The sequence below is a fragment of the Camellia sinensis genome, chromosome 8 (genome assembly GCF_055761805.1).
Source record: "Camellia sinensis isolate YWXY chromosome 8, ASM5576180v1, whole genome shotgun sequence".
In the NCBI taxonomy this organism is placed as follows: Eukaryota; Viridiplantae; Streptophyta; class Magnoliopsida; order Ericales; family Theaceae; genus Camellia; species Camellia sinensis.
In genome coordinates this window covers 157,496,176-157,502,519 of record NC_138968.1, presented here as the reverse complement: position 1 = coordinate 157,502,519, position 6,344 = coordinate 157,496,176, and positions in this window count along the sequence as shown.

Below are 6,344 nucleotides of genomic sequence, written 5' to 3'. Positions count from 1 at the left end.
AAGGATCTATTGGGGGCGGTCGTGGTACAAATTCACCTAAGTTTTTTTCCCCCAAAGGTTTGGGGCGAGGTCGGATCCTCTCCCTTGCAACCGGCCTTGGTGGTCGGTCTTCCTGAGACTCTTTGAATTTTTGGGCTTTGGCAAGGATGGTCTGATCCTCCGCCTCTTGAGCCTTCCTCCTTGCCTCCAACTCCGCTCGGTCGAGGTCCCCACTGCTCGGCTGCGGACCCAACCCCGCCTCAAAGAAAGCCGACGGCTGAATGAGCTCATCCCATCTGGCCCTTTTCTTCTCCCTCCATTCATTTACCCTCTTCACCCTTTCCTCTACTGCTGCTGCTCCCAACTTTGGCTCCACAGACTTGGTGGACACTTTCCAAATGGTGCGCACTCCCACCCCTCCACTGGCAGACACATAGAACCACCGTGGTCTCCACCCCTTGATCGACGACGGCAGCCCCGCCACCAGCCCTTTCCCTACTGCTGCCTGCAGAGTGACCCAAGTCTCTTGTTACCCTGACGCCTTGTAATATGCGAAGAATTCATCTACTGTCATGGCCACCCCTTCGTTCGCCTTCGGCCATGCACTGGCACAGGCCAGTAAGATCTTCCACGCATTGGGCATTAGTTGGCCTGACGCTACCTCCAAATGATTCAGGACATCTACCACCACTTGCGGCAGGGGCGGCCTCAGTGCTCCCTTCAATGCTTCCTCATAACGGGCAAACTCCCCTGGCCTGGCGTCGGATGGCCTCTCCGTCGACACCGACAACAATAACTCTATTTCAGCAGGCACCTGGTATTTTTCGCGAATAGTCTCCAAATCCGCTGCAGTAACCGTTGATCTATCCGCCTTTGTATGCCAGTGATCTGGTTCTGCCTGGCTGATTAGCCTTGGAGCTGCTATCATGGCGGAACCATGGAATTGTGCCACCGACTTTCCCACCCTCTCCATCCTATGTTGCTGTGCTAACTCCACTGCATCATCATCACCAAGTGGATCCACCCTGACCTTCGCAGCTTCTTCTTGGGCCATTTCTATGGTATGTTTGCGAATCGCTTCGGATGCAGGTGCAAGGAAATTGAAAAAGTGTTGCAGAGGTGTGTCGTGAGCAACAAAGGAATTCACACTTGGAATATTTTGATTTTTCGTAAACAAGTAGGTGAATCGAATAATGCCAAAAGCCCACGGTTTGCCCGTATTCCAAGGATCCCAATTAATTTCGCCAGTTTAAAAACTTTTCAAATCATCCGCCAAAACTGTCTTTTCAACACCCATACTGACCTATCGTTTCATTTTTGATCTAACGCCTAATCTTTCCCCCCCCGGCAGGATGTTGCCACGTGTACGACCACGATCCACTGTCTCCTCCCCTTACCCTGTCTTTTCCACTTCAAATCACCACGTGACACGTCACCTCTCGAGCCCCACGCCCCTCCACTTCCCCCTTTCGCGGTGGGCCCTCCTCGTGGTCGGCCCTTCTACTCGGTCACCCTTCGCGATCGGCCCTCCTCGTGGTCGACCCTCCCACTCGGCCAACCTCCGCAGTTGGCCCCCTTTGTGGTCGGCCCCCCTCGTGGTCGACCCTCCTACTCGGCCAACCTTTGTGGTCGGCCCTCCTCGTGGTCGGCCCTTCCATTCGGTCACCCTTCATGGTCGGCAATCCTCATGGTCGGCCCTTCCACTCGGTCACCCTTTGCGGCCGGCCCTCCTCATGGTCGGCCCTTCCATTCGGTTACCCTTCGCGATCGGCCCTCCTCGTGGTCGACCCTCCCACTTGGCCAACCTTCGCGGTCGGCCCCCTTCGCGGTCGGCCCTCCTCGTGGTCGACCCTCCCATTCGGCCAACCTTTACGGTCGGCCCTCCTCGTGGTCGGCCTTTCCACTCGGTCACCCCTGCCGGTCGACCTCCATCTTGCCAATCCCTAACACCCTCATCTTTTTCATTAGTATTTCCTTCATTGGACTAAAGCTGCACTCGGGAATGGGGGACTACTGACGTGTATAAGCCCATAAGGGCCATGAATCACTATGAACAACCCAAGCCCATCACTTGGAGCCCAATACATAACACAGCTGGTGAGGTCCAGAACAGCTGGAATCCAACATGGTATAAAGAGCCAATGACATTCAGACACACGGCAGGTGAAGGACGAGCCACATCAGCAGACAAAGATCTGCAAAGTTATTGCCACTGCACATCACCATTAATGCAGCCTATCACAGCATTTATTACGACAACACCTCTCTGTTGAAACAGGATCCCCTTACCCTGAACAAGGTAAGCTACAGCATAGACTTTCGGTGAGGAGGGCAGGTTAGAAGGGACAGCGAAATGATTACCAGAGGATATAAGCAAACGTTGAAGACAAGAAGAAGGTTAAGCTTTCTATCTCCAATCTCTCCCTCTACACTCTACTTCTCTTCCTAACTTGCTCATCGGAGGGTTCACTAGGGGACTACCCCATTCCCCGTTGAACTTGTTTGCAGGTTATCCAGTGGGCTTGATCATTTGGACGTGGGCCTGAGGAGCTTGGACAAGTCCGATCCATTCACTGGAACAAACTTTATCATCAGGTTCTTTGATTGCAGTGCAGAGGATGCAGGGGGAAGGGTCGGAGCTTACTGATGAATATTAGTACAGTTTGTGTAAATAAATTTGGACATGTGCAGTGTTGGTTTAGGTCAGGGGCTTGCTTATGATAGTAATAGCTTTAGTATGTTGCTTTACTGTTAAATTTTTTGCATTCAGATAGTGTTTGTATTCTTTTTTCTGGTTGTTTCCTTCACTGCCCTTTGTTTCAGAAGAGTAGTGTTAGTAAAGGAAACAGCGTACTGGCAGTTTTAGTAACAAATTTGCAACAAACAGTTAGCGTTCATCTGTACTGACTACTATCGTTTCCACCCAAATCTTCACTGTGGTGATGATGCTAATAATGGCAATGTGATACTCTGGAAAGTTAATCAACTAATAGTATATTAGCCTTGCTGATTTTCAGTTCTACTAGCCCCAAATCAACACATTGCACCACGTTATCACGTGGATTTGGCATCATCCTCGTTTAAAAAAATTATGAATTATATGACTTCATGTAACCTTGTTTGGTAGAAAGATTAGTCTCTAAAGATTATGGTGCTGCCTTCAGGGGCCTTTGGTGACCAAAAGAACTGGAGAAATGATACCCAGTCAACAACTGGTGTTTTGCCATGGTCTTTCTTCAACTGACCTTTATTGGATATTAGAAATTTGTCCAAATTGATTGCTTGCTTACTATGTTAATAGGTCTCGTTTGGGAATAGGCAATTTTAATAATTTATTGGTTTTCTTACAAAAAGAAATGCAGAAAAGTAAATAGTAATGTGATAACTTATAGTAATTTTTTTGACTTTTTAGCTGAAATGTTTAGTCCCCAAACAAGGCCAGTCAATCTAAATACATCTGATGTTTTTCATACATCCATTTTGGCTAGCAAAGATGAGTGGGTAGAAAAATTATAATTGTCTGCAAAGGGAATTGTTGTCTTCTTATGCTGAAAATTATCCAGTCTTATGCTTTGAGCTAAACTTTCTTTAATGTAGAATGTCTAATTAATGTAGATATTTGTAATAACCATCAAATTATTATGATTTAATTAAATTATTGCTGGGGTCTATGATTTTTGGTTTGAATGCTTAGTATAAAGTCTACCTTTTTTTTTTTAACAGATGTCTAGAAAATTATTGATCTCACATGTGGTTTATGAGGGGATGATTGAAAAATCTAGCTGCCCAATGCCCAGTAATTTGATCATTTATTATATTTCAAAGTTTCTAATTCAATAATGTTTTACAATCTCTTAATAATATCATTGAGAGAGCTCAAAAAATAAAATAAAATAAAAATGGAAACAGTCAACTGCTCATGTAATCATGAGATTGAGCGTGTTTGAAACCAACTGCTGATAGAGACAGAAAATAGTGGTGCTACATGCACTAATTAATGTACACATTAGTGTATCAATTAGTGTTATGTTATTATTATTGACTCCACCTATTATATAAATTATAAATATCCAAAAATTTTAAAATTATGCCACATTATCTGTTAGTATACTAGTTAGTACATTATTGGTACATATAACATTATTCGACAGAAAAAGTTAGCCAAAGTCAAACAAAACTGACATTGCTGTTAGGTTTTTATTCTTGGCAATCCCGTTTGACAAAAATCCTTTTAGTTGTAATTTTATTCGCTCTTGTATTTCAGTGAGGATGTGAGTTTTAGATACGAATTCAACCCGAATTGTGCCTTGCAAAGAAGTTTGTGATGTAAATACTTTCAAGATTGCCACTTCGCTGATTATGACAGGGATTGAGCTGCCCGGTCAGCTCGTAGGGGTCCAGGGGGCAGCGCCCCTTGGCGGGTCCGGGGCAGCGCCCAGGCGGGATTAAGGGGCGGCGCCCCCGAAGCAAAATGCAAAACTGCATTCGAAGTTGCCTGTCCGCCCTTGCTCGCTCGAGCGAAGGAGTTCTCGCTCTGCGTTTGTGTAAAAACCTGAAAGAGATTAATGTACGCTCGAGCGATGCCACTTATGGAAAACACGCGTTTTTGGTTCCTCGCTCGAGCGAGCATCGCGATTCAGATTTCTATAAGTACGTGTTTCTGTCAGATTTTAGGATTACGCCTCCAGATCTTCTTCTTAGGTTCTAGGGTTTATATCTGGGGATATTTTGCTAGTTTTCTTTGATGTTTTGATTGAGTATTCAACTCATGGTTTAAAGAGTATACATCAAATGATTATTTGTTTGTTCTACACAAAAGAGAAAGTTGTTCTTCGGTGAATTCTGAAGAATTCAAGCCTGAAGCTTTGGTGGATTCTGAAATGGCTCATCGTCAAGACAATTCCGAGGTGAAGACGGGGTTGGAAGAGGCACATAGGGGTTGGTTCAATTAGGGCGTGGATTCGCTAGGTAATTGAGAGTATACCTATGTAATTCCTTTATATCTTCTTAGTAGATTGTTTTGTGGCTGTTGCCCATGATTTTTTTTATCACAATTGGAGGTGCTCCAATTGTGGTTTTTCCAAGTTAAAATCATTGTGTCGATTTGTCTTGATTGTTTGATTGGGATTGTTTTATTTCTTAAAATTGAAACATAATTACAAATCAATATCTAGCAGATTTCGAGATTTTTCAATTAGTATCAGAGCGGGTCGCTCTTTTGTTTCTTAAAACTTTTGAGCGAGATCTTGTTTGATTTGTGATAATGGATTCAATTCGTGAGGTATGGTTCGACCACCCCTACTTGACGGATTCAATTATTCGTTTTGGAAAGCTCGGATGAGATCGTTTTTAAAATCTATTGGTGAAAAAGTTTGGCAATCTGTCATGTATGGGTGGACTAAACCGACGATTACCGTTGATGGAGTAATTTTTCCCAAACCAATCGATAAGTGGGACACAATTGATAACCAAAATAGTAGCTGGAATAGTAAAGCTATCAATTCTCTCTTTTGTGCTGTCACACCTGAAGAGTTTAGTCGTATTTGCAATTGTGAAGTCGCAAAAGAGGCTTAGGATATTTTACAAACTATTCATGAGGGCACTCCTTCGGTTAAACGCTCAAAACTTCAAAGGCTCACGTCTAGTTTCGAAAACCTTTCAATGAAAGATAGTGAGACCTTTGATGAATTTTATGCGAAGTTGAGTGATATTGTAAATTCCAGCTTCAATTTAGGTGAAAAAATACCTGAATCCAAGATTGTAGGAAAAATTTTGAGGTCCTTTCCCGATCGGTTCCAACCAAAAGTTACGGCTATTGAGGAGGCTCAAGATGTTGACAACCTCAAGCTTGATCATTTGGTTAGAAATCTCCAAACATATGAGGCACATAGGAATTTCAAAAAGAAACAAAAAGATGTTGCTTTTAGTAGTGCTCATAGAGCTGGAGAGGATTTTGATGAGGATTGTGAGATAGATTCCAAGATTACGGATGCTTTTGTAAAACAATTTAAAAAATATTTTTTGAAAAATAATCCTAATCTTTTGGAATCTACTCACACTCATAAATCCAAAGGTAAAGATAAACTCAAAATTAATTCTATAGCTAAGAAGGAGAAAGGAAAGATACAAGGGAACTCTGAAAGAGTCCAATGCTATGAATGCCAAGGATTTGGTCACTTTGCTCAAGAATGCCCCACTCGTTTGAGGAAAAAGAAAGCCCTCGCTATCACTTGGGATGATGAATCAGAATCTGATAAAGATGAAAGTGACAATGAAGATCAAGGCGAAGAGGGACATAAACAATTCCTTACTTTCATGGTAGCTTCTGAAAATGCAGGATGAACAGAGTATCCGAAGAGGCCAGT